The sequence below is a fragment of the Thamnophis sirtalis genome, unplaced genomic scaffold (assembly GCF_051295495.1).
Source record: "Thamnophis sirtalis isolate CommonGarterSnake01/CBP01778 unplaced genomic scaffold, rThaSir2_p1.2 scaffold_2, whole genome shotgun sequence".
Lineage (NCBI taxonomy): Eukaryota > Metazoa > Chordata > Lepidosauria > Squamata > Natricidae > Thamnophis > Thamnophis sirtalis.
Genome location: NW_028261382.1, coordinates 64,219,386 through 64,244,989, shown reverse-complemented (window position 1 = coordinate 64,244,989; position 25,604 = coordinate 64,219,386). Strand labels below are relative to the sequence as shown.

Sequence of the window (25,604 nt, the reverse complement as noted above, 5' to 3'; positions counted from 1 at the left end):
CTCCTCCCTTTCTCTTCTCCCTCGCCATCTCCCTCTATCTCCTTCTCCTTATTTTCCTTCTCCTTCTTTTCTCCTCCGCCTCCCTCTTTCTCCCTTCTCCCTCCTCCCTCCTCCCTCCTCCTCCTTCTCCTTATTCTCTTTCTCCTTATTCTCCTTCTCCTCCTCAACAGCAATCCTCAACATCCAAGAAATGATACTTCAGCCTAGATTGTTGAAGTCTCTTTCGAGAAGATAGAATGATATGCCCACTCCCTCCTAATTCTAACCACCCTTCTCTCTTCTGGCTTTCTAATTTCCTGTGCAACATGAAGCCAAAATACATGATAAACGAGGGCATTGCCACTTGCCCCATTTTTACATCCATTGCCAAGAAAACGTATTAGAGTGCAATGGGGAGGGGGAGTGACAGCCTTTAATAACTTTTGCCTGGAAAGGATAAATAAAACAGCTACCTGCTAACTTGGCAGAAAGGGGCCAACCTGAAGAATGGGGGCAACAATTGGGAGGGTAAAATGCTTTAGACGTGCAGAAATGCCTTCTATATCTCCAGTTTCTCGGACTTCCAAGGAACCTCATCTTGAATTGCTTGGCAATGGTCTCCTCTGCCAATGCTGCTTCATTGGAGTCTCAATTCTTCCAGACACAGAGATTTATTAGCTACCGAAAGATCTGGCTCCCCAACTTGAATTTAGAAGAGTCCTCCAAAGCCTGGGTGATGCTTCCAGCTGAAAAGGCTGGAAGTCAACTCGCAAAGCATCCCTGGCCCGGTCTTGAGTTGCCATAGGAAAGGGGGGATGGGAAACTGATAAAACGCCATGGCAGCAAAAGACGGATGCACATTCCAGACTTAATCCCTCTCAAGGCTGTCTCCACGGGTTACCCACAGCGGTTGGAGAGGAGTGATCTCTACAATCCGCGAAATTGCCCCGTTGGCCCAATGTGATTGATGACACACCCTGGGGGAAGTGGGGAAACAGGGTCATGATTGGGGCCATAAATTACGTGGGGTCAGAGCTGGCTTCACTTGGGAACGTGCCAACATGAAGCTCCTAATAAATAACTGGATTTCTTTGGAAGCTTGGTTCGAGGTTCATGATATAATTTTTATGTATTTATTTATTTAATTGATTTCTCAATCATTTACAAGATAATAGGTATAAGAATAAACATGAGTATGAATGTAATGGGTACGAATAAATGGGGATAGTAGGACAGAGACGGTAGGTGCGCTTATGCACGCCCCTTGCAGACCTCTTAGGAATGGGGTGAGGTCAATAGCAGAGAGTTTAAGGTTAAAGTTATGGGGATTTGAAGATGTAACAACAGAATCAGGTAGTGCATTGAGCACTCTGTTGCTGAAGTTGTATTTTCTGTATCCGGACAGCTGGGCTGTCGGGCACAAACAATCAGACCCCAGAGGTGTAGATTTCAAGCTAACTATTTTATTGTTTTCTGCCTGTAATACAGGAATCTCCCCAGAGTGGCAGCTTTCGCCTGGGAATAACCACCCTTTATAGGAAAGGTGTCCAACTTTGGCAACCTGAAGATGTGTGGATTCCCCAGCAAGCCATGGATAGTGAGTCCAGGCCGATTCCTTGTTTTTTTAAAAAAAAAATCAATTGTATTAATTTTCTATTAGTTACATTACTTAGTTCTTAATAAACACCGTGTTGTCTGGGAATACAATTTTCTTAACAACACAAAGGCCATTCTTACTCTCCCTCCCTTTTTCCCAACCATTGGTAGAATAAATTCCAAGTTTGATAATATTCTGTGTCTCCTTTCTGTTTGATTTTCAATGTAACTGTCCATTTCTGCACAGTCTAATATCTTCTTCATTATCTCTTCATTTTGGGGTGTTTCTTCACCATTCCAATATTGTGTGAAAATAATCCTCGCTGCTGTTAAGACATGTACCATATTTTTCGGACTATAAGACGCACCAAGATTTTGAAGAGGTAATTTTTTTAAGGGTTTGCACTCTGCAGGCCTCCCAAACCCTCTGCACACCTCATTTTTTGTGGAAAAACAGGGCATGCAGTGAATTTGAGAAGCCTGCAAAGTGTTCCTGGGGGCTGGGGGGGGGGGAACCAGAAAAAATTGTCAGTTTTTTGTGAAAACAGGCCTGGTTTTTTTTTGCAAAAAAAACGGGGCATGCATAGGCTTTGGGAGGCTTGTAGAGTGCTCCTGGGGCAGGGGGAGGGAAAAATGAGGGAAAAAATGACCCATTTTCTCTCATTTTTGCCATCCTCAGCCCCCAGGAGCACTTTGCAGGCCTCCCAAACCATCTGTATATCCATTTTTGTGAGGGGGGGGTTCAGGAAGCCAAAAATGCTGTATTTAGTGTATAAGACACAACCAGATTTTCACCCTCTTTTTTGGTGGGGAAAGGTACACCTTATACTCTGAAAAATACAGTAATACTAAGTACATCCTTCTTTTATCAAGTTCTCCTGATATCATCCCTAATAAAAACAGTTCAGGTTTAAAATCTACATGTGTCCCTATTATCTTTTTTAGCCATCTGTGTATTTTTGCCCAAAATTTTCTTGCTTTAGCACACGTACACCACATATGATAAAATGTGCCCATATATGAATTACGTTTCCAATTCCAGGCCAATTCCTTGCTTGATCCCTCCTCCCAACTGGGATGGTGGCTTCCAACAATTGCTGACTTCTCAGGTGGATCACTATGAATAGATCTCCTCTTCTCCCCTGTCTCTGCTTCTCAGAAAACAGATTTGTCCATGAGGATCTTCCTGTTCTGACCTAGGCTTCTCAAAAATGCGAAGCCAACTCCTCGTCCTGATAAAACCCCTTTTATTTAGGTTAAAGGGAATTCCTCTCCAGCAAAGTCCCAGCCAACAGCTTTTCATGAGATTTCATAACTGCAGACCTTTATCAGGCTTGGAGAGCTGCCAGGCCGATATCTTCCAAACGCCACTCTGTAGCAGCAATTCCTTGGAAAGAAGTCAGGAACAGATCTTCACTCTAATGAATTGAACTAATTGTCTCCTGAAAACTCCACTCCCCTTTCACTCCTCTTTTATTTCCTCTGTGAGGGGCCATTCACCAGTAACCTGTGGCTTTACTCCCGAGTTGGCCCTTGTTCCTTAGCTGTTCCCTTCTCCTAGCAACTCTGTGCATGTGCACATTGGGAACAGGCTCCAGCTGTTCTTCTGCCCCACTGATCTCCAACTCTGAAGGCAGCTGATAACTGTCAGACAGCCCTGGCCTCATCTCTGCCTCTGATGCAGAGCCCTCATCAGAGCCTTCCCCGGACTCCAGGACTGGCCCATGTTCCTTCCCAACCTCCTCACTGTCTGAGTCTGCCACCAGCTCCACTGGCCGCCGCCGAGCCACAACACTTCCAGAGATACTTGCTGAATAATCCCACACATGCTATTTTATAGCTGCATTCTCTTCTAAAATTAATTATTCTATTTTCTCCCTTGTTTCTTGACCCTTTCTAGCACTTTATTTAATGTGCGTTGTTCTCACTGGAATCCTGGTTGTTACGAGGGCTTCCTTCTGTTTTCATTCCAAAGGGTTAGAGTTGATACTTCTGTAAATCTGGGAGCACCCATATCTCTACAGATTGCTTACCCATCCCACCCCATTCCTTTTTTGTTCAGTTTACCTTGTTCACCCTGACTAATTCTGATATTACCTGGATAATTATCTTATCGTACTGTCTGTGGAATCTAGAGAACAAAGGAAACTTTGGTAGCTTTTCAAATCATGTTGAATTCTAAGGACCATCAGCTCCATTGATCTCACTGAGATCAAGGAATGCTGGGAATTGTAGGCCAACAACTTCTGAAGAACTATCTGCTCCAGGGCCAGAGGGATGGAGTCAAGAGAGGAAGCCGCCTAGAATCGTTAAGTTCCCAAAAATGATCTAAGTTCTACCCTTCCTGAATTCCATTGACTTTTGTCTTGCATCAATTTAGTGCTGATCATTAATTGACTAGATTCTTGTGTATAAATAGACCAATGAATATAAACATTGTGTGTGTGTGTGTTGCATTTTTGCTGATAAATAAAGGGAGACTAGTATAGATCTACTTCAAGCTATTTAGCTCTCATCAGCTAGCCATACCCTTACTGGGAATTGAACTTGGACTGATAAGGGAGGAGAGCTTGTGGCTTAGAGGTTAATATAACTGCCTAACATGTAAAAATAGCCCAAGTTCGAATCCCAGAAAGGGTATGGCTAGCTATAAATGGCTGTGTGCGTGTGTGTATGTTCCAGCTTAACACCGGAACACCTCGAGTGCTTTCATCCAAATTTGGTACACAGATGACTTACACTCTGGAAACAAATACTGGGGGGGGGGAGACACCCCTAACACCCCTTGGGATGAGTGTTCTGTTAAGATACAGCCTGTTGTGCCTTAAAATGGCTTCTACCGTACTGCCTTAAAATGGATTTTACTGCACAGCGCTGTGGAGTTGCCATGGTAATGGCTTCCCAGTACTCCACAAAGGGGCTCCCTCTGGTAAGGGGGAAAATCCAACATTAGAAATTGCGGCGGCGTTCATGGAAGGTGAGTTGGGATAAATAAATACCCCGGGCAGTGCTGGGTTATCAGCTACTGTATAAATAAATACATCTGCTTAACCAGAACTTAACATGTGGTCCTAATTCTATATGCCCGACCATCTGCTTCCAAAGGAGGTGACTTGAGCTGAGAAAACGAATGTCAATCCTTTGATCCCAACCAAACAGCTCCAATCCCTGCGGGCTCTTGACATTTCCAAATCTCCCAAGCAAGAAATCAGGGTGCTCACAGATCCGGAAGCTGCTCTCTCAAGTAGGAAGCCCTGAGGTCTCTCATCGCTGATTCATTTTGTTGCAGCCTCACAGGTTTTGCAAACCCATCCTGTCGAATTAAGAGACAGTACACTGTGGTGTACAAACCTGGGAAACAATTCAGTAAGCGTATTAAATCAGGTGGTGAGACCACAGCCACTGTGGCATAGAGTGTTAGGAATTGCATTGTGTTCAAGCATGACATGGTTTCCTTAGGTTTAGTTTGCTTTGTGAGTTGTTGTTGTTGTTGTTGTTAGCTGAAGACGTGTCTGACCCATCGTGACCCCATGGACAATGTCCCTCCAGGCCTTCCTGTCCTCTACCATCCTCTGGAGCCCATTTAAGCTCATGCCAACTGCTTCTGTGACTCCATCCAGCCACCTCCTTCTCTGCCGTCCCCTTCTTCTTTTGCCCTTCAACTTTCCCAGCATGAGGCTCTTCTCCAGGGAGTCCTTCTTTCTCATTAGGTGGCCAAAGTCTTTTAGTTTCCTCTTCAGGATCTGGCCTCCTAAAGAGCAGTCAGGATTGATCTCCTCAGAGGAAAAATTGCTCTTCTCCAGGGAGTCCTTCCTTCTCATTAGGTGGCCTAAGTACTTGAGATAGATAGATAGATAGATGATAGATAGATAGATAGATAGATAGATAGATAGATAGATAGATAGATAGATAGATAGATAGATAGATAAATTGTTGTGAGTTGGGAAGTGGTGTCTGACCCATCGCGACCCCATGGACAATATCCCTCCAGGCCTTCCTGTCCTTTACCATCCTCTGGAGTCCATTTAAGTCCATGCCAAGTGCTTCAGTGACTCCATCCAGCCACCTCCTTCTCTGCCGTCCCTTCTTCTTTTGCCCTCCATTTTTCCCAGCATGAGGCTCTTCTCCAGGGAGTCCTTCCTTCTCATTAGGTGGCCAAAGTCTTTGAGTTTCCTCTTCAGGATCTGGCCTTCTAAAGAGCCGTCAGGGTTGATCTCCTCAGGGGAAAAATTGCAGACTATAGGAACCATTTGCACCACTCAGGTGACCCTGAGGACACAGATAAACCTCCAGGTGGCCTCAATGACCCTCTAAAAGGATGCAAACGACCAGCTGTCTGCAAGGAGTGGAAATCCTTCCATTCCCCAACATCCAGTCAGAGCTGAAGAAGCTTCTGGGATGAGAAGCGAAACATCCTCAAAGGCAAAGCAGAAAGTTCTGAAAAAGCAGCTTTGGGACAGTGGACTGAAGGCGATACTGTAATTCAATTCAATTCAGTTCAATTTATTGAGTTTTTATGCCACCCTATTCCCGAGGGACTCAGGGCGGCTAACAATAAAAAGGGAAGGGATATAAAAAAATAAAAATAAAAACAACAGTTTAAAATACTACAACAGCCATAACCTCGGGTAGGGCTGGATAGTTCAACAGCCCCAGGCCTGCCGGAACAGCCAGGTCTTAACTGCTTTGCGGAAGGCCGGGAGGGTAGTGAGGGTCCGGATCTCCACGGGGAGATCGTTCCAGAGGGCCGGAGCAGCCACAGAGAAGGCCCTCCCCCGAGGGGTCACCAACCGACATTGGCTGGCAGATGGAATTCGGAGGAAGCCTAATCTGTGGGATCTGATAGGTCTTTGGGAGGTGACTAGCAGGAGGCGGTCTCTCAAGTACCCAGGTTCGATACCATGTAGGGCTTTAAAAGTAACGACTAGCACCTTGAAACGTGTCCGGAGACCGGAGCCAGTGCAGCTCGTGGAGGATAGGTGTCAGGTGGGTGTACCGAGGTGCACCCACAATCACTCACGCGGCTGCATTCTGGACTAGCTGAAGTCTTCGAACACTCTTCAAGGGCAGCCCCATGTAGAGCGCGTTACAGTAGTTCAGTCTTGAGGTCACAAGGGCGTGAGTGACTATCCAAAGGGCCTCCCGGTCCAGGTAGGGCCGCAATTGGTGCACCAGGCGAACCTGGGCAAAAGTCCCCCTGGTCACAGCCGACAAATGATGTTCTAAAGTCAGCTGCGGATCCAGGAGAACTCCCAAATTGCGGGCCCTCTCTGAGGGGCATATAATTTCACCCCCCAGGCTAAGAGATGGAATAGCTGGATCATCTTTGGAAGGGAGCATCAATAGCCACTTGGTCTTGTCGGGATTGAGCGCCACCTTGTTCGTTCCCATCCAGACCCTGACAGCCTCCAGGCACTAGCACATCACTTCTACCGCTTCACTGAGTTGGCACGGGGCGGACAGATACAACTGTGTATCGTCCGCATATTGTTGATATTTAATCCCGTGCCGGCGTATGATCTCACCCAGCAGCTTCATGTAGATGTTAAATAGGAGGGGGGACAAGACCGAACCCTGCGGCACCCCATAATTGAGGGGCCTAGGGGTCGATCTCTGCCCTCCAACCAACACCGACTGCGACCTGTCCGAGAGGTAGGAGGAGAACCACCGAAGAACAGTGCCTCCCACTCCCACCTCCCGCAACTGTCGCAGAAGGATACCATGGTCGATGGTATCAAAGGCCGCTGAGAGGTTAAGGAGCACAAGGATAGAGGAGTGACCCCTATCCCTGGCTCGCCAGAGATCATCGATCAGCGCGACCAAAGAGGTTTCCGTGCTGTAACCAGGCCTGAAACCGGACTGAAAGGGATCCAGATAATCGGTTTCATCCAAGGACCGTCGGAGTTGAGAGGCCACCTTCCCAACAAAGGGGAGGTTGGAGACTGGACGATAGTTACTAAAGATGGCTGGATCCAGAGAAGGTTTCTTCAGGAGGGGTCTCACCATCGCATCCTTTAGGAGGTGCGGGAAGGACCCCTCCCGGAGCGAGGTGTTAACTATCATCTGGATCCAGCCATGTGTCACCTCCCTGCTGGTCGAGACCAGCCAGGAGGGACACGGGTCCAGTAAACAGGTGGAGGCACTCACCGCTCCCATGGCCTTGTCCACTTCCTCAGGAGCGACGTTGAAACTCGCTCCATAAGCTCCGCTCAAGACCTTTCCCCGGTACCTCGGCTGGTACCGTGCAATTGGAGTCCAGATCTGTCCAAATCCGAGCGACTTTATCCGTTAGAAACTGAACAAATTCCTCAGCCCTACCTTGTAAAGGTAACGGTAATCAAGGAACCCTTATGGGGTCTCAGACTTCACCCACTACTGTGAGACATCCTGAACAGAAAGAATATTGTCTCCTGCTCCAGTTACTCCTGAGTAGCTTTTGAGCTCTTCTGAGCTTCCCTATGCAGATAGTCCTCAATTTACAGCGGTTCATTTAGTGAACCGTTCAAAGTTACAACAGAGCTGGGGGGAAAAAAGGTGACTTATAACCGTTTTTCACACTTTGTAGTGTCCCCATGGTCACGTGATCAAAATTCAGATGCTTGGCAACTGGTTTATAGTTATGATGGTCAACAAAGCCAGTGAGGGGGAGTCATCCACTTAACAACCATGTTCCCAACTGATCAACTACCATGATTCACTTAACAACGGTGGCAAGAAAATGGGGCAAAACTCCCTAAACAAATGTCTCACTTAACAACAGAAATTTTGGGCTCAATTGTGGTTGTAAGCCCAGGACTATCTGTACTTCTGACTCCAGTTTTCTTCCGATTAGTCCATCCTTTGCTTCCAATTCACTTTTTTCACTCCTTCTTTTCCACTTTTAAGTTCAATCTTTGATCGCTGTCTGGCACGCATCTTCCTCCAGCCCAGCGGTCCGTTTCTAAGAATGCCAGAGAAACTTCATTTAACCTGAGCCAACTATTGGATAAACTCAGTTCTTTGCTCCACGGCTGGCTGAAAATGTAGCTGAGAAGCATCATGGTTTATTTAGAATGTGTTCGGTGTACATAATGTTTCCTCTTAGCCATGTAGGGGGGAAAAAAGAGGGTTGTTTTATTTATCTTGTTTGCACAGCCAGGATGATAAAAAATGAAAATAAAGGAAGGAAGGAAGGAAAGCACAGATGCTAGTTTCCATGTCAGCATTGCTGAATGCAGAACATTGATTAAAAAAAAAGATGGGAAGGAGATAGCCTTCATTTATAATTGTCACCAGCCGTTTGGCTGAGACTCCAGTTGTGAATTTTAGGAGGATATTTTTAGAGAGGGAGCCTAGCTGAAGAATTCGGAGCAATCAAGAGCTTCAGTCGCTGATATTTTTTCCTCAACAGGTGGCAGAGATTTTTACGGATGTCCTAGCCATCTGTTTGGGGGAGACAGAAAGAGTTCAAGAGATTTTCTTCTGAAGGACCTCTCCACGGGATTTCAAGAGACCTCGTCACATTTTCAGTGTCAACACTGAAACCGGCCTAACAGTGGCCATTTTCTTTTCTGTAAAGGTAAAGGTTCCCCTCGCACATAAATGCTAGTCATTCCCGACTCTAGGGGGCGGTGCTCATCTCTGTTTCAAAGCCAAAGAGCTAGCACTGTCTGAAGACGACTCCGTGGTCATGTGGCCGGCATGACTCAATGCCGAAGGCACACAGAATGCTGTGACCTTCCCACCAAAGGTGGTTCCTGTTTTTCTACTTGCATGTTTACGTGCTTTTTTACTGCTAGATTGGCAAAAGCTGGGACAAGTCAAGGGAGCTCACTCCACTATGCGGTGCTAGGGATTCGAACCACCAAACTGCTGACCTTTCTGATCGACAAGCTCAGCATCTTAGCCACTGAGCCACCATGTCCCATTCTTTTCTGTAGCTTTCCTCTAATGAGATTTCTCTTCGCATTGCTTCAGGGATGACATAGCTTGGAGCGAAGGGGCAGGGAGTGGGGATGTAAAGATAACTGGGAAGTTATAGCCAAAATAAAAAAAAATCCCCTGGGAATCGAGGATGTTTATGCAGGTGTTTGAAAGGTAGAGTTTGGAGTCACCTAGCAACAGGACTGTATGCTGATTGGATTATATGACTGGTGACTTTGGGGGGAAATGACAGTTTTACTTTTAATGGGGTGTAAAACTGGCTGGAACATAGAGCCGGGTTTCCACCAAGTTTGTGCCAAGATGATATGTCCCAATAAAATGTTCTTTGAGAAATATGCCTGCCTCGGAGTTCTCATTGTTGGACAGCAGGTTCTGATTAGTTCTGGGGAACCAATAGCGGAAATTTTGAGTAGTTCGGAGAACCAGTAAATAGCACCTGTGACTGGCCCCGCCCCCATCTATTCTCTGCCTCCTGAGTCCCAGCTGATCAGGAGGGAATGGGGATTTTGCAGTATCCTTCCCCTGGAGTGGGGAGGGAATGGAGATTTTACAGTATCCTTCCCCTGGAGTGAGGAGGGAATGGGGATTTTGCAGTATCCTTCCCCTGGAGTGGGGAGGGAATGGGGATTTTGCAGTATCCTTCCCCTGGAGTGGGGAGGGAATGGAGATTTTACAATATCCTTCCCCTGGAGTGGGGAGGGAATGGAGATTTTACAGTATCCTTCCCCTGGAGTGAGGAGGGAATGGGGATTTTGCAGTATCCTTCCCCTGGAGTGAGGAGGGAATGGGGATTTTGCAGTATCCTTCCCCTGGAGTGGGGAGGGAATGGGGATTTTGCAGTATCCTTCCCCTGGAGTGGGGAGGGAATGGAGATTTTACAATATCCTTCCCCTGTCACTCCCACCAAGCCACGCCCACAGAACCGATAGTAAAAGAAATTGAATCCCACCACTGTTGTTGGGGATGTATTACTTGGAACCTTGATGGACAAGTCACCAATTCCAATGATTGGTGCACTACAAGGGCACAGAAATAACCTTCTGAGACATGCAATGAACAATCCAAGGTGTTTCTCTTGATGTTCTTCAGAGGAGAAGAAGTCCTTCATCAAACCTTCAAGGTGATTAAGAACTAAGCGAGGTAGAAACCATGATCATGTGTCAACTGTGAAGGTGGACCAGATTAGGCAGCTGGTTCCACAGGAAGACCAAAAACATACTGAGAGATTACAGTAACATAATTTGCCAGTGTGCCTGTGTCTTCCCACCCTTATATCTTACAGCAGGAGTGTCAAACTCAATTTCATTGAGGATCGCATTAGGGCTGTGGTTGACCTCGGGGGGCCATGGCTGACTGGGTGGGCATGGCCAGCTTGATGCCCAAACTGCTGGCATGCTTCCTCTTCACATTAGGTAGACCTGGCCGAAGTGATGTGGGTAGACCAGTACCGCCCTGTGGGCTGGATCCGACTACATTGTGAGCAGGATCTGGCCCATGGGATTTGAGTTTGACACCCCTGTCTTAGAGTACTGAGGGAGTTTCAGGCAAACTAGTTCATTACGACTCTTTCTAATCTATTCCTACCTCCCCTGGGCTCAATACAGTGCATGTTTCTGTAGCTATTACTGCCTTAATAGCTGCTGCGTATTTTCTCCAAAGTGATCTCCATAGCTTACTACCATATACACTGTACCCTGAAATATTTTAGGGTCTCTCTAGAATAAAAGGTTGTTCCTTCTCCACAACCTCCTTAATTAACATTGCAGTCATGCACCAAATTTAAAGGGAGGGTAAAACACGATGAAGGTTGAGTTTCTCTTTGAGAGAAAAAAGGGGAATGACTGTTATAGATATGCCTACGTATATTAGAAAGAGTGCAGAGAAGAGCAACAAGATAATTAGGGGATTGGAGGCTAAAACATATGAAGAACGGTTGCAGGAATTGCATATGTCTAGTTTAATGAAAAGAAGGATTAGGGGAGACATGATAGCAGTGTTCCAATATCTCAGGGGCTGCCCCAAAGAAGAGGGAGTCAAGCTATTCCTCAAAGCACCTGAGGGCAGGATATGAAGCAATGGATGGAAGATTATCAAGGAGAGAAGCAACCTAGAACTATGGAGAAAATTCTTGACAGTTAGAACAATTAATCAGTGGAAGAACTTGCCTCCAGAAGTTGTGAATGCTCCAAAATTGGGAGTTTTTAAGAAGATGTTGAATAACCACTTGTCTGAAGTGATGTGGAATTTCCTGCCTAAGCAGGGGATTGGACTAGAACAGGGGTTACAAACGTTTCGGACCTCAGGGACCACTAAATTCATAATTTTAAATCCCGCGGACCACTAATATGATCTGCCTAATGACTGGCTGGGTGAGTGTGGCTAAGTGGTCATATGACTGGGTGGGCATGGCCAACTTGATATCACTCATGTCAAGGGGCACCTCACCAGTCTCTACTCCCCCCTCGCCTCCCAGCCACCCCTCACTTGCCCGCCCAGGCTCCTTAGGACCCCAACAGGAAGCAGTTGCTGGAGCTAAGCAGCCACCATGAGAAAGAGTTGGCAAAACAGCTCAGTTCAAATTGGATCTTGCCAAGAAGGAGGCTCAGCAGAATCACCTTATTGAGGACCACGAGCATAGGCTTTCCAAGCAGAGGCAAGACCTGCGGGTGTGCAAGGGCAGGGACCGGTGCCTGGAGGCTCAACGGGTTGAGATGGTCAGCCAGTTCCAGGACATGATGCAGTCCCACTGGAACGAGGCCTTCCGGCTCTTTACCACCAGGGTGCTTCCCTCCAGCCTTCGCCCAAAGCCCCGGACCAGGAGGCTGAAGCAGACCTCAAGTTCAAATTTGCCCCCCCACAAAAGGACTCCAAAGGGGGAGACTCTCTGCAGCAACACAAGTGTTCATTGCACGTATCTGGCCCAAGGGCCGTAGTTTGAGGACCCCTGATTTAGTGCAATATAAAAAAATGCAAATAATTTTTCTGTGGACCACCAAAATTTTCTCACGGACCACCAGTTGTTAACCACTGGACTAGAAGACCTCCAACGTCCCTTCCAACTCTCTTATTCTATTCTTATTCCCACCGCTGGCTCTTGTGGCCCTGCTACTTGAGATTTTCGATGCCGGCTTTTGGCTCTATGATTGCATTTGTTTTTTGTTTTATTTTAATTTTGGTTCTTCCTTTATGATCCCTCCGGCTACTACTAACTGCTCGAAGATTTCAAAAGGGATCTGGTACGGTTGCCCTATCATCGCCCAGTGGAAATGTATGTCGTGCCATTCTCTGCCTACTCTATTCAAAAGAAGACAGAGCGGCATGGGAGATGGGAGTGAAGTGTAATAATTGTGATTTCACACATGCGGCTGAGCGAAGGGAGACTTCAAAGAACATCCCATCCTCCATGCACACGCACCTTTTTAACAGATTAATTGGGTTGTATTGCTGGGGGGGGGAGGATGGAAAATGCTTAACTGGAACGGCAAGACAACCAGTATTGATGATTCAATTTGGAAGGACAAGGGACCAACAAGCTTGGTGTTAAATCTCTAACAAAGAAACCCGAGGACTGGATCAATCCATCTATTCACACCACAAAAGTGAAATTCCTGCTTCTCACCCGTTTCAGAGGGTTGGTGGGCATGGCAGTATTGATTAGGAAACCCAAATTGGCCAGGCTTAAAATAAAAGCAATTTGCTATCGGCACGAGAAAAGTTGGAGAAGACTTAGCCAATGGGGTGATTAAGGTGGAAAACAAATTATGTTCAGAAGTAATAAAAATAGAAAGATGAAAGTCTGGCTCCCCCCCCCCTTTTTTTTCCTTTTTTTAATTTCAGGCCATTCTTCTCACAACTGTCCAATTAGGCATACATGAATTCCCGCCAACGTGGCTACAGTTTGGTGTCCTTTCTTCTCAAGTGAAGGGAGGGTTTCTCAGAAGTGTTGTCGTTGTTGTTTTGATGGGCATTAAAGACTTGAGTGCAATTTCTTCTCATGACTTCTGCAATCTTAGGGTTGAGAAATTGATTTACATTCACCAACTGCAATGACCTTCTTTGTAAAATTGGCGCCACTCGGACGTTGCCTTCACTTGGAGATGTTTTCCCGTTTTTCATGAGATTTTCTGAGCCCCTTAATGTTTGTACAAATGTTGTGTCAGTGTTCCGAGTAAAGCATCTTGTCAGAGTGTGCACAGGTTGATCACATGTATAGGAACAAGTATAGCCAATATCTGTTTGCACCAAATAGTGGTTTTTATCTACAATAGGAATATAGGAAACTATACATACATGTGCTACAAGCAGTATCTCAACAAACAGCAATTACAGCAGGGAAGAAACTTGACAAAAATCCACAAACACTCTAGCACAGGAGTCACCAATCTTTTGGACTTCAGGGACCACTAAATTCATAAGTTTAAATCCCACAGACCACTAGTATGATCTGCCTATTGACTGGCTGGGTGGGTGTGACAAGGTGGTCATGTGACTGAGTGGGCATGGCCAATTCGATGGAACTCACATCTTGCCAGCCTCTACTTGCCCCTCCCCTGCCAGCCCCTCCTCACCTGCCTGTCTGGGCTCCTTAAGGCCCCAACAGGAAGCAGTTGCTGGAGCTAAGCAGCCACCATGAGAAAGAGTTGGCAAAACAGCTCAGTTCAAATTGGATCTGACTGAGAAGGAGGCTTAGCAGAAGCACCTCACTGAGGACTACGAACATAGGCTTTCCAAGCAGAGGGAAGACCTGCAGGAGTGCAAGGCCAGGGACCGGCGCCTGGAGGCTCAGCGGGCTGAGATGGTCAGCCAGTTCCAGGCCATGATGGAGTCCCACTGGAACGAGGCCTTCCGGCTCTTCGCCACCACTGATACTTCCCTCCAGCCTTCGCCCAAAGCCCCACACCAGGAGGCTGACACAGACCCCAAGTTGGAATTTCTGCCCCCCTCCGACCCACACAAAAAGACTCCAAAGCGGGAGACTCTGCAGCATCACAAGCGTTCATTGTACGCATCCATCCCAGGGGCCATAGTTTGAGGACCCCTGATTTAGTGCCATACAAAAAATGCAAATAATTTTTCTACGGACCACCAAAATTTTCTCACAGACCACCAGTGGTCCACGGACCACCAGTTGACTGCTGCTGTAGCCTCTTATTACAGCCAAAGACCCTGCTGATTCATTCCCTCATTGTATCAGCTGGTCAGCTCTTAAATTAACACCTTGACACATCCACCAAAATCAGAACTCTGAGGCAAGTGAATTCCTCAAAGAACATACTTATTGGATACATCATAGTGGCACAGCTAGTGAAAACCAACTCTGAAAGTTTTCCTGTGTTTGTGACATAATTAAAAGAGCAACTGTTTCCCTCCTCAAGTATCACAGGTCACATTGTCTAATGAAGGTGTTTGGTGGGCTCCTTGGTCACTCCGCTCCTCCTCCAACTGCCACCTGTTGGGATGACCTTGGTTCCCATGAGGAAGCTTTTTTGTTTTGACTGCTACCCATGCCATCTACTTCCCCCTCTACTCCCCCCCTCAGAGTTTATGGCAACTAGTAAATGTAAAGATTGCCCTCGCACATATGCCCTAGTCATTCCCGACTCTACGGGGCTCATCTCCGTTACAAAGCTAAAGAGCCAGCACTGTCTGAGGATGTCTCCGTGGTCATGTGGCCAGCATGACTCAATGCCGAAGGCGCACAGAACAGCATTCCCTTCCCACCAAAGGTGGCTCCTATTTTTCTACTTGCGTTTTTTATGTGCTTTCGAACTGTTAGCTTGACAGAAGCTGGGACAAGTAATGGGAGCTCACTCGTGGTAGGGATTCGAACCACTGAACTGGCAACCTTTCTGATCAACAAGCTCAGCATCTTAGCCGCTGAGCCACCAGAACTAGGAGGCAGCAAAAGATAGCTTCAGCCAGCTTTGCTTCAGAGTTGACATATTGCTTTTCATCTGAGCTTTCCATGTTTTTGGCTACCTAACAAGGGCCGACTTGAAGCATCTGGCCTTCCATGAAGTTTATTGTTATTCATGGCTGTGCTGAGAAAACTGCTTTTGATGTTCTTCAGGTCACTGCCCAAGAAACCTTTGATTAGGATGCTAGATAAATACTGCTAAATAGGAAAAAAAACATGCATGCAGAGCATTTTGCTCCCATATGGACTGACACCTGGTCTAAGCTCAGCGGAGAAGTCCCTTCAATTCACATTATTTCCACCGAAGAAATTGGCTCTCATGTGGCCATTTCATTCCAAGTGGGTTGCAGAGAATTCAGTGGATTTTGTTTCTCAGCAGAGAAACATGGGATTTCTTACAAGATGGGAGTTCCTACTTTAAATCCATCTGTTCCTGGTTTTTCCTTTTTTTTTTTAATTTGTGTTTGTTCCATTTTGCTTTCTTTGCTTAAAATATTTGGCTGCGTTACGGCTAAGGCGTTCCGTTTCTAAGGTGGCTTAAGAAATAGCAGGACTAGCCAAGAAATGTGATTTAGATCTGTGAGACAGGCAAGGCTTAGGGTGAGAAGGGTGGGATGAAAATTGGAGAGATTTGGTTTATTGCAATTTTCTTTTCCTTTTTTTTTTTTTTTTGTTTTGAAATCAAGAGCTAACACGATCTACAACAAGGAAGGAGGGGAAAATTTTCCCACTTCTTGAAGCCTTCCATTTTCTCCTGAATGTCTTCAGAACGACTGCAGCTTCACATCTAACTTCCCTTCCTGAGATATTTTTCGTATGGGGCACTGGGTCAGCCTTGCATGGAAGTTCAGGAAGAAAGAACACGTAAATGAACAAATTCTCCTTGTGCAAGTTGACCTGAAGAGGATCTGCCATGGTTGAAAATACATCTCTCCCATCACCTGGTCGCCTTTATAGCCCAAGAAACTAAGGAAGGTCCTTTCTGAGATGTTTGCCACATCCCTTTTCCTGCTGCAGGCTAAGCTGCCTCTTATCTGACCATTCTCCTGTCTTTGACTCTTCCTCTCTCCCCCAAGGTCATCCTCATTAGCCCCAAATCAGACCTTACTTTTACAGACTCCATCAATACTTTTCTTTTGCTCTTCCCCACTCCAATACAGATACACACATATGTATGTATGTATGTATGTATGTATGTATGTATGTATGTATGTATGTGTATATATCTGTATGCAGGTAGGTAGGTAGATAGATAGATAGATATAGATGTATCTATATATCTATATATAGAGTGGGGCGGTGGCCTAGAGGTGGAGCTCTCTTCTCACAATCAGGAGGCTGTGAGTTCGATCCTAAGTAGAGGCAGATATTTCTCTCTCTCTCTCTCTGGACACAATGAGAATATATCTGCTGAGCAAAACTGATGATGATGATGATGATCTATCTGTATCTATCTATCTATCTATCTATCTATCTATCTATCTAGTGTCTTTTTTCTATTTTTTTATTTTTTATTCTCTTACATACCATTGTAAATATACATTCACATAATTGTTCTTCTTCTTTACATTTGTCATTTTTATACATTTGTTATTCCATTTAATAGGTTATAATATACAGTTTGGGTTGCTTTATTTACCATCCCTTCCGCCTGTTGTAACACCACCTTATTTTTCCTTTCTTTTCTCCCTCCCTCCCTTCTCTACTTCCTTCCTTCCTCCTCTCCTTCCCCTTTCTTCTTCCCTCTCCCCTACTCTTCTTTTTCCCCTTCCCCTTCCTACCCTCTCTCCTTCTCTTTCTCTCCCTTCCCTCCTCCTCTCCTTACATTTTTCTTCCTTCCCTCCTCTTCCTCTCATTCTCTGCTCCTATCCCCCTTTATCATTTTTGATATAGTATATTCATATACTATCTCTCCCTCCCTCCCTCCCCCTCCCTCCCCCTCTATCTATTGCTATCTCTATCATATCTATCTATCTATCTATCTATCTATCTATCTATCTATCTATCTATCTATCTGATTAGATATGGAAAGAAAGAAAGAAAGAAAGAAAGAAAGAAAGAAAGAAAGAAAGAAAGAAAGAAAGAAAGGAAGGAAGGAAGGAAGGAAATAGAATTGCTGGAGATTGTTATTTCCTTCTTTAGTCCATCAAAAATCCCAGTTCTGCCTCTGTTAAAAGAAATATATGCTTAGCAGACTAGCTTCCCTGCAGGCCCCAGCCATTATAACAGGTGCAAAACAGAGGGCAGGCTTTCATGCCTTCCTTTCTCCTCAGATGGAGGAATTTCTCCCATTAGCAGAACTCTTGTGTTCTAAAACTAGGAACTATAGTTCATAAATCAAAGTCTGAAGGTGGCATTTCGTGACATCCCTTCCTCCTCCTTCCAAGTCAAAACAAGACCAGCAGCTCTGGGCATCAAGAATTCACCAGGTCCCCTGATTAGAAATTCCTGTTATATATCTTCAATAATACAGCATTTTCTCCTCCACAGGAAACCCAACGGATCTCTGTGCAATCTTTCTTATATTAGAAACTGGAGGCCTGGTTGCATACTATAGGGTAGGGGTGTCAGACTCAAGGCTGGCAGGCGAGATTCGGCCCGTGGTCAGATCCAGCCCAAGGGACTATCCTGGTCTACCCAGTGTGAAGAGGAAACATGCCAGCAGTTTGAGCAGTGGTGTCAAGCTGGCCACACCCACCCAGTTGGCCACACTTACCCAGTCAGCCACGTCCTCAACTCCCCCCCCCCCCGAGGTCAACCACAGCCTTGATGTGGCCCTCAATGAAATTGAGTTTGATATCCCTGCCATAGAGTTCTATGCAATTGTTGTGGCCCACCAGCGGCCTGCAGAGCTGGCAGCAGAGTTGGACAGTGAGAAAGTTGGGGAGGAACATGGACCAGTCCTGGAGTCTGGGGAAGGCTCGGATGAGGGCTCTGTGTCGGAGGCAGAGAGGGGGCCAGAGCCGTCTGACAGTTATCAGCTGCCTTCAGAGTCAAACATCAGTGAAGCAGAGGAACAGCTGGAGCCTGTTCCCAGGGTATGCAAGCGTAGAGTTGCCAGAGGAAGGGAAGAGTTAAAGAACAGGGCTTGACTTGGAAGTAAGGCCACAGGTGGACGGTGAACAGCCCCTCCCAGAGGAAATAAAAGAGGAGCCAAAGGGGAGTGGAGCTTGCAGGAGACAATTAGTTCGCTTCATTGATTTGTGATTCTCCGAGGCTCCTTGTCAAGTTTGCAGATATCAGCCTGGCAGCTCTCCAAGCCAGATAAGGTCTGTGACTGTAAATCCTCCCTTGAAAGACTTTGCTGGATGGGAATGAGCAGAATTCATAGTAAATTAATAAAAAGAGTTTTTGTCAGGACAAGGAGTTTGCTTCATGCTCTTGGGAAGCCTCGGTCAGAACAGAAATAACAATTCCCTTAGGGCCAGACTGTTTTTTCACAATAGATTTTGTTTTAATTGTTGCACTTATTTATATGGCTCTCTCTTTTTTTTTAGTTCTAATCATTTTATCACCTTTTTTAAAAAATTGCCCATTGCCTCATCCTCCTTTTGGTTCTTAGTCTCCTATACTTGGCCCAAGCTAAAAGAAAGAATGGTAAAGGAATAAGGGGCTAAATATTAGGCCATAGCAAATTCAGTTGTGATGCACTTCAAAGACTTCATTTGGGGGAGGGGGAATCAAATCCAAATCTGAGGCATTGAATTGAATCAAACATATTAGATTCTGTGTGTGATTACACAAGCAGTTGTATGCATGCAACAACTCTTGCCATCGAGTGGTATACATCCAAATCGAGCCACCAGATCAATTACGTGATCCATCTTGGAAAGCCAACCCAGAAAACTGATTCTCTATCACATGGCTGAAGCCAATATTGGCATCTCCCTAATCAATAATTGCCTCAAAGGGGCAATGGTGTAGGAGAATGACCTTGGGAGATCGGGCAGAGAGATGCGACCCAGATAATGATCTGATAAAAGGCAGCCTAGCCCACAGTGAAGCAACAGGCTCAGAATATTCTGTTCTGTTCTGTTCAGTTCTATTCTATTCTATTCCATTCCATTCTATAAGACACCCCCTCCCCAGTATCTCATTATACCACTTTATAATGCCTTGGTAAGGCCACACTTTTGAATATTGCATCCAGTTTTGGTTGCCACAATGCAAAAAAGATCTTAAAACTCTAGAAAGAGGGCAGAGAAAGCAACCGAGATGATGAGGGGACCGGAGGCTAAAACATACACTAAACGGTTGCAGGAACTGGGCATGGCTGGTCTAGGGAAGAGAAGGACCAGGGGAGACAGGAGAGCAGACTTCCAATATTTGAGGGGCTGCCACAGAGAGGAGGGGGTGAACCTATTTCCCAAGGCACCCGAAGGCCAGACAAGGAATAATGGATGGAACTTTGGAGGTCTTCTAGTCCAGCCCCCTGCTCAAGAAGGGGAACGATACCATCTCAGACAAGTGACTGTCCAGTCTCTTCTTAAAAACTATCCATTACCTCTTGTCCAGCTTTCAGGTGCTTTGGGGAATAGCTCGTCCCTCTCTTCTCTGTGCCAGCCCCTCAAATATGGGGAGACTGCTACTACATCACCCCTAGTCCTTCGCTTTGCTAGATATACCCAGTTCCTGCAACTGTTTTTCCTATGTTTCAGTCTCCGGTCTTTATACAACGTTGTCATATCCTACGTCAAAAAAAAGGAGGCAGTCGTGAAATCCTTGCGGTGGCTGTTTCTTGACGTGTTTAGGTCAACGAACCCATTCCAGTTGATGTGGAGTTTCTGCCCACGAAATGAGTTCCTATTTCAGATCTTTTTGAAAAGCCCCTTCAGTTTGAAATTCCTCTTTCATTTTGTCTATTTATTTAGGAATTGATGAACTACTCCAAAACCACCAAACTCTAGTGGTGTTTTTCTCCCCCTCCTAGCAGGTAACTGGGAGAGAGCAGATTTTTTTTCTTAGTCTGTCTGTCTCTCTCTTTCTCTCCTCCCCCCTCCCCCCTCTCTCCTCTCTCTTGCCTCTAAGGTATAGAATAGCAGGTGAGTTTAACAGACCTTGTTTTGCTCTTAATTTTCCAAGGATATGTACCTCTCATTCCCCAGGCTTCAGAGACAAATTGGCTTTCTAATTTTAGAAGGGATTTATGCACCCGCTTCCACACACTCTCTCTCTCCCCCACAAACACAAATACGCATATACTTCTATATCTTATTTCCAAATTCTGTTACCTCCTCTCACTCTTCTCTCAGTCTCATAGGAATCCTACCTTCCATGACTCTTTTCAAGTTGGGGGGAAAATGACCGAAGCATTATATATATATATTTAATATGTCAGTGGTGAAATTCATTTTTTTACTACTGGTTCTGTGGGTGTGGTTTGGTGGGCATGGCAGGGGAAGGATACTGCAAAATCCCCATTCCCACCCCCTCTCCAGGGGAAGGATACTGCAAAATCCCCATTCTCTCCCCACTCCAGGGGAAGGTTACTACAAAATCCCCATTTCCTCCCAATCAGCTGGGACTTGGGAGGCAGAGAATAGATGGGGGCAGGGGAAGCCAGAGGTGGTATTTGCCAGTTCTCCAAACTACTCAAAATTTCCATTACCAGTTCTCCAGAACTAGTGAGAACCCGCTGAATTTCACCCCTGTAATATATATAAAACCCCTAGCCTGTGGTAGATTTGAAAATGGAATGGATGAGAATTAAATAAGAAGAATATTCAGTGGTGAGATTCTACCGGTTCGGACTGGTTCCGGCGAACCGGTAACTCCGACTCTCAGCTAACAGAGTGGATTGCCACACCCCAGCTGTTTTCCTCCCCAGCAGGGAGGTACTTTTTCTCAAAACTGCATGTGAAGTATGCAATAGCCGAACCGGTTGTTAAACCAGTAGGATCCCACCTGTGACAATATTGTAGGAAAAGAGCAGACAGAGCCTGGCTGATGGAGTCAAGAGAGTCATCAGCCTAGAATTGTTACGTTCCTACAAACAAGTCCAATCCTTCTTGATTTCTCTTATCTAGTTCCACTTTAGTGCTGAGCCTTTACTAGCCTTTATAAGACCCTGATTCTTTGCGCCTGACAAATATACCTTGTTTCTCTGAAAATAAGACCTCCCCGGATAATAAGACCAATCAGGCTTTTGAGCTCATGGACTAAAATAAGCCCTCCCCCAAAATTTTGCAACACAGCAGCAGCCATGAGACGATCATGCTCACCACCTCCTGCACCTCAAAAATAATAAGTTCTCCCCAAAAATAAGGCCAAGCACTTATATGGGGGGTCAAAAGAAAATGTCCCTGTCTAGGTAACATCATCAGTGCTAGTAGGGAGTGTTTGCTCTTATCCTACCCTTCTCTTACCCTACTAGCACCAATGACGTTATCTAGTTAGGATAATGAAACATCTGCAAGAAAACAGCCACCTTCAGAGAGCACCAAGGATCCCACAGTGCTCCTCTTCCTCATTGCAAACCTCATTCCCTGCTTGTACTGATGCAGTTACCTAGTTGGGTAATGAAATGTCTGCAAGAAAACAACCAAGTTCAGAGAACCGCAGACTCCTCAAGTTTATATTAAAGGTAAAGGTTCCCCTCGCATATATGTATTAGTCGTTCCTGACTCTAGGGGGCGGTGCTCATCTCCATTTCAAAGCCGAAGAGCCATCACTGTCCGAAGAGGTCTCTGTGGTCATGTGGCCAGCCTGACTAAATGCCGAAGGTGCATAGAATGCTGTTACCTTCCCACCAAAGGTGATTCCTATTTTTCTACTTGCATTTTTACATGCTTTTGTACTGCTAGGTTGGCAGAAGCTGGGACACGTAATGGGAGCTCACTCTGTTACACGGCGCTAGGGATTCGAACTGTCGAACTGCCGACCTTTCTGATCGATAAGCTCAGCGTCTTAGCCACTCAGCCACTGTGTCCCTCCAAGTTTATATTAGGTTAGTTTAATAAGCATTTTGCCCTTCGGCTCTGAAAGCATCTTGTTCACAAAACGCTTCCAGATGCAAAAGGCAAAACTCTGTGTCTCCTCCTCCTCCCCCCTCCCTCCAATCAAAACCAAAATTAATTTCTAGGTAAAGGCAGAAGAAAAATCTTCCGAAGTCTGAAGACCTTGAAATAATTGCTCAGGGCCATAAACTCAACCCTCTTCCTTTGAAGTTGCCGTAACACCCTTTGGTTACAATTGGTTTTTAGAATTAAAAATAGCTCCAGTACTAAGTGTTCTAAAGAATTAACTTCCTTTATGTGCTAAAAAAAAAGAAGTTATTTCTTTCCCCTCCATTCCTAACTTTATTTCATATTGAGTTAATATCCTGACTCAGCAGCTGTGAGCGAATGTAGAGATGAGTGAAAAGAGGCTTTAATGTCTTGCTTTGTGTTATAAGCTGAGAAACTGAAATGTAATTCAATGTAGGGGGAACTTAGAGACCATCCAATCCAACTCTCTAATTTTATTGATCAATGGCATTAAGCAATATGCCATCTCCTTTGAGATTTAGATGGCTTACAATTAAAATCCACCACAAAGGTTACAACTATTCCTAGATAATGTGTGTACTAGAACTCCCAAAATTCCCAGGCACTCTGTGGTTCTCCAAATACACCCAAAGGGCACTAGATTGGGAGACAGCTGATGTTGGTTCCTAGATCTCATGATGAGAAAAAGTAAGTTGCCCATCGCTTTGAAGACCACACCGGGTCTGTACGACACTTGTGGAATCCTGAGATTCTTCACAGCTGCAAATGAAGGTAGAATAGAATGGAATGGAATGGAACGGAACAGAAAGAATAGAATGAGGAAAAGGAGAAGTGGAAGAAGAGGGAGAAGGGAGAAGGAGTAGAATAGAATAGAATGAGGAAAAGGAGAAGGGGAAGAAGAGGGAGAAGGAGGGAGAAGGAGTAGAATAGAATAGAATAGAATAGGAATGAGGAGAAGGGGAAGAAGAGGAAGATGGAGGGAGAAGGATTAGAATAGAATTTAAAAAGGCGTTTAAAAACACAAGCTGTCCTTGACTTGTGACCGTCATTGAGCTTGGCAATTTCGGTTGCAAGTCATGACGGTTGTAAAATGGCTGTCTGAAGTGGTGTAGGGTTTCCCACCTACGTAGGGGGTTGGACTAGAAGACCTCCAAGGTCCCTTCCAACTCAGTTATTCTATTCTATTCTATTCTATTTTCTCTTCTATCTTATCTCTCCTACTCCTTTTCCTCATTCTATTCTATTCTACTCCTTCTCCCTCTTCTTCCCCTTCCCCTTTTTCTCATTCTATTCTATTCACCTTTTTGCCTCCCCTCCTTCTTGAATTCTCTGTTTCCCAGGTAAATGCAGCAGTCACTATGAATTCCTTTTTTTCAGACAAAAACTAATTGCCTCCAGCAATTAACAAGTCTCCGAGGAGACATTCTGCAATTAGCCAGTTTCTAGGTACAATATTTGCTACCCTAATTATTGGGTGGATGTGTGTTCTGATTGGTTGGAGGTTTGTGTTTCATGTAAGGATAGGAGGGGTTTAAACCCAATCAGAACACAGCCAAGCTCCCACCCAATCAGCTCAAACCCCCACTGGCAATTAAAAGGAAGAAACAGCTGAGATCTCACATTGCTCTGGAAGCACGAAGCCTGAAGATGACGAATGAGACTTCGTCAAAACGTCGCCAAGACACCTCCAATTTTACGTGGGAGAAAACCCAAATAACCAAAGACCGACTGAGCTACCTACCTACCTACCTACCTACCTACCTACCTACCTACCTACCTACCTACATACATACATACATACATACATACATACATATATATTCCCCCCCTCTCTCCTGTTTTTGTTTCTTCGACTTTTGAGCATGGAAAAATAGACAAGCAGAAGCTTTGGCAATGAAAAGCCTGTCTTTGATCATTTAAGAAATTATGACATTTCTAAGTTTGGCGTGGAAAAAGATTCCTGTTTGGGGGTGATGGAGGGGAGTGGGAGCCGTGAAGGAATTATTCTACAGACAGTTTATGTAAAATAAAGGCTGATCTTCCTGCACAGCTGATAAGAGTTGCGGGATTGAATTTGATATAAAATGAGTTTCAATAGAAGAGAATATTTGTAGCTCAGGGTTGAAATGTGGAGTCTTTGGTTCTCTCTGAGCTTGGTTGTTTTCTTGCGGAGGTTTCATTACCCAACTAGGTAACTCCATCAGTGCTAGCAAAGAATAGGGTTTGCAAAGAGGAAGCAGAGGACTGTGGGGTCCTTGGTGCTCTCTGATCTTGGTGGTTTTCTTGCAGATGTTTCATTACTCAACTAAATCACATGAGGACGAGGAGGAAGACGAGGAGGACGAGAAGGAGGAGGAGGTCGAGGAGGAGGTCGAGGAGGAGGTCGAGGAGGAGGAGGAGGTGGACGATGATGACAAGGACAACAACCGGTCTTTGGTGCTCTCTGAGTTTGGTTGTTTTCTTGCAGATGTTTCATCACTCAACTAAATCACATCAGGAGGAGGAGGGAGGAAGAGGAGGACTGTGGGATCCTTGATGATCTCTGAGCTTGGCTGTTTTCTTGCAAAAGTTTCATTACCAAACTAGGTATCATCCTCAGTGCTAGAAGTCTGGAGTTTGCTCTCTGTTTACATACAGGTGAGTTGCCCTGTCAACTACTGTATATAAACATAAGCAAACCCCACTCTCTTCTAGCACTGCTGATGTTACCTAGTTTGGCAATGAAACATCTGCAAAGAAAACAACTGTCCACAGAAAGCATCAAGGACTTCACAATCCTCCTCCTCTTCTCTCCCTTTCCTCTATTCCACAAACCCCCACTCCTAGCACTGCTGCTGTTACCTAGTTTGGTAATGAAACATCTGCAAGAAAACAATCAAGCTCAGATAGCACCAAGGACCCCATACGTCCTTTTGTTTGGGCTCCCCTGCTCCTGCTGCAGTCTACTTTCACTGAATTAATTATTATATTATATAATTATTTTATAATAATTAATTAACTATAATAATTAACTTTTACCTTAAACTCTCTACCGTGGACCTCACCCCATTCCTAAGAGGTCCATAAAGGGGGCGTGCATAAATGCACCAGCGTGCCTACCTTCCCTATCCTACTATCCCCATTTATTCGTATCCTTTTCCTGTGTTCATGTCCATGTTTATACTTATACCTGCTATCTCGTACATGTTTGACAAACTAAATAA

The 25,604-nt window shown here is 45.2% G+C and overlaps 1 protein-coding gene across 1 annotated transcript in view; it reads right to left on the bottom strand.

The window, feature by feature from the left end:
- Positions 1-25,604, bottom strand: part of LOC106539466 (transmembrane protein 132D) — a 296,128-nt gene that overhangs the window by 140,147 nt on the left and 130,377 nt on the right. The gene's annotated exons all lie outside the window — the stretch shown is intronic.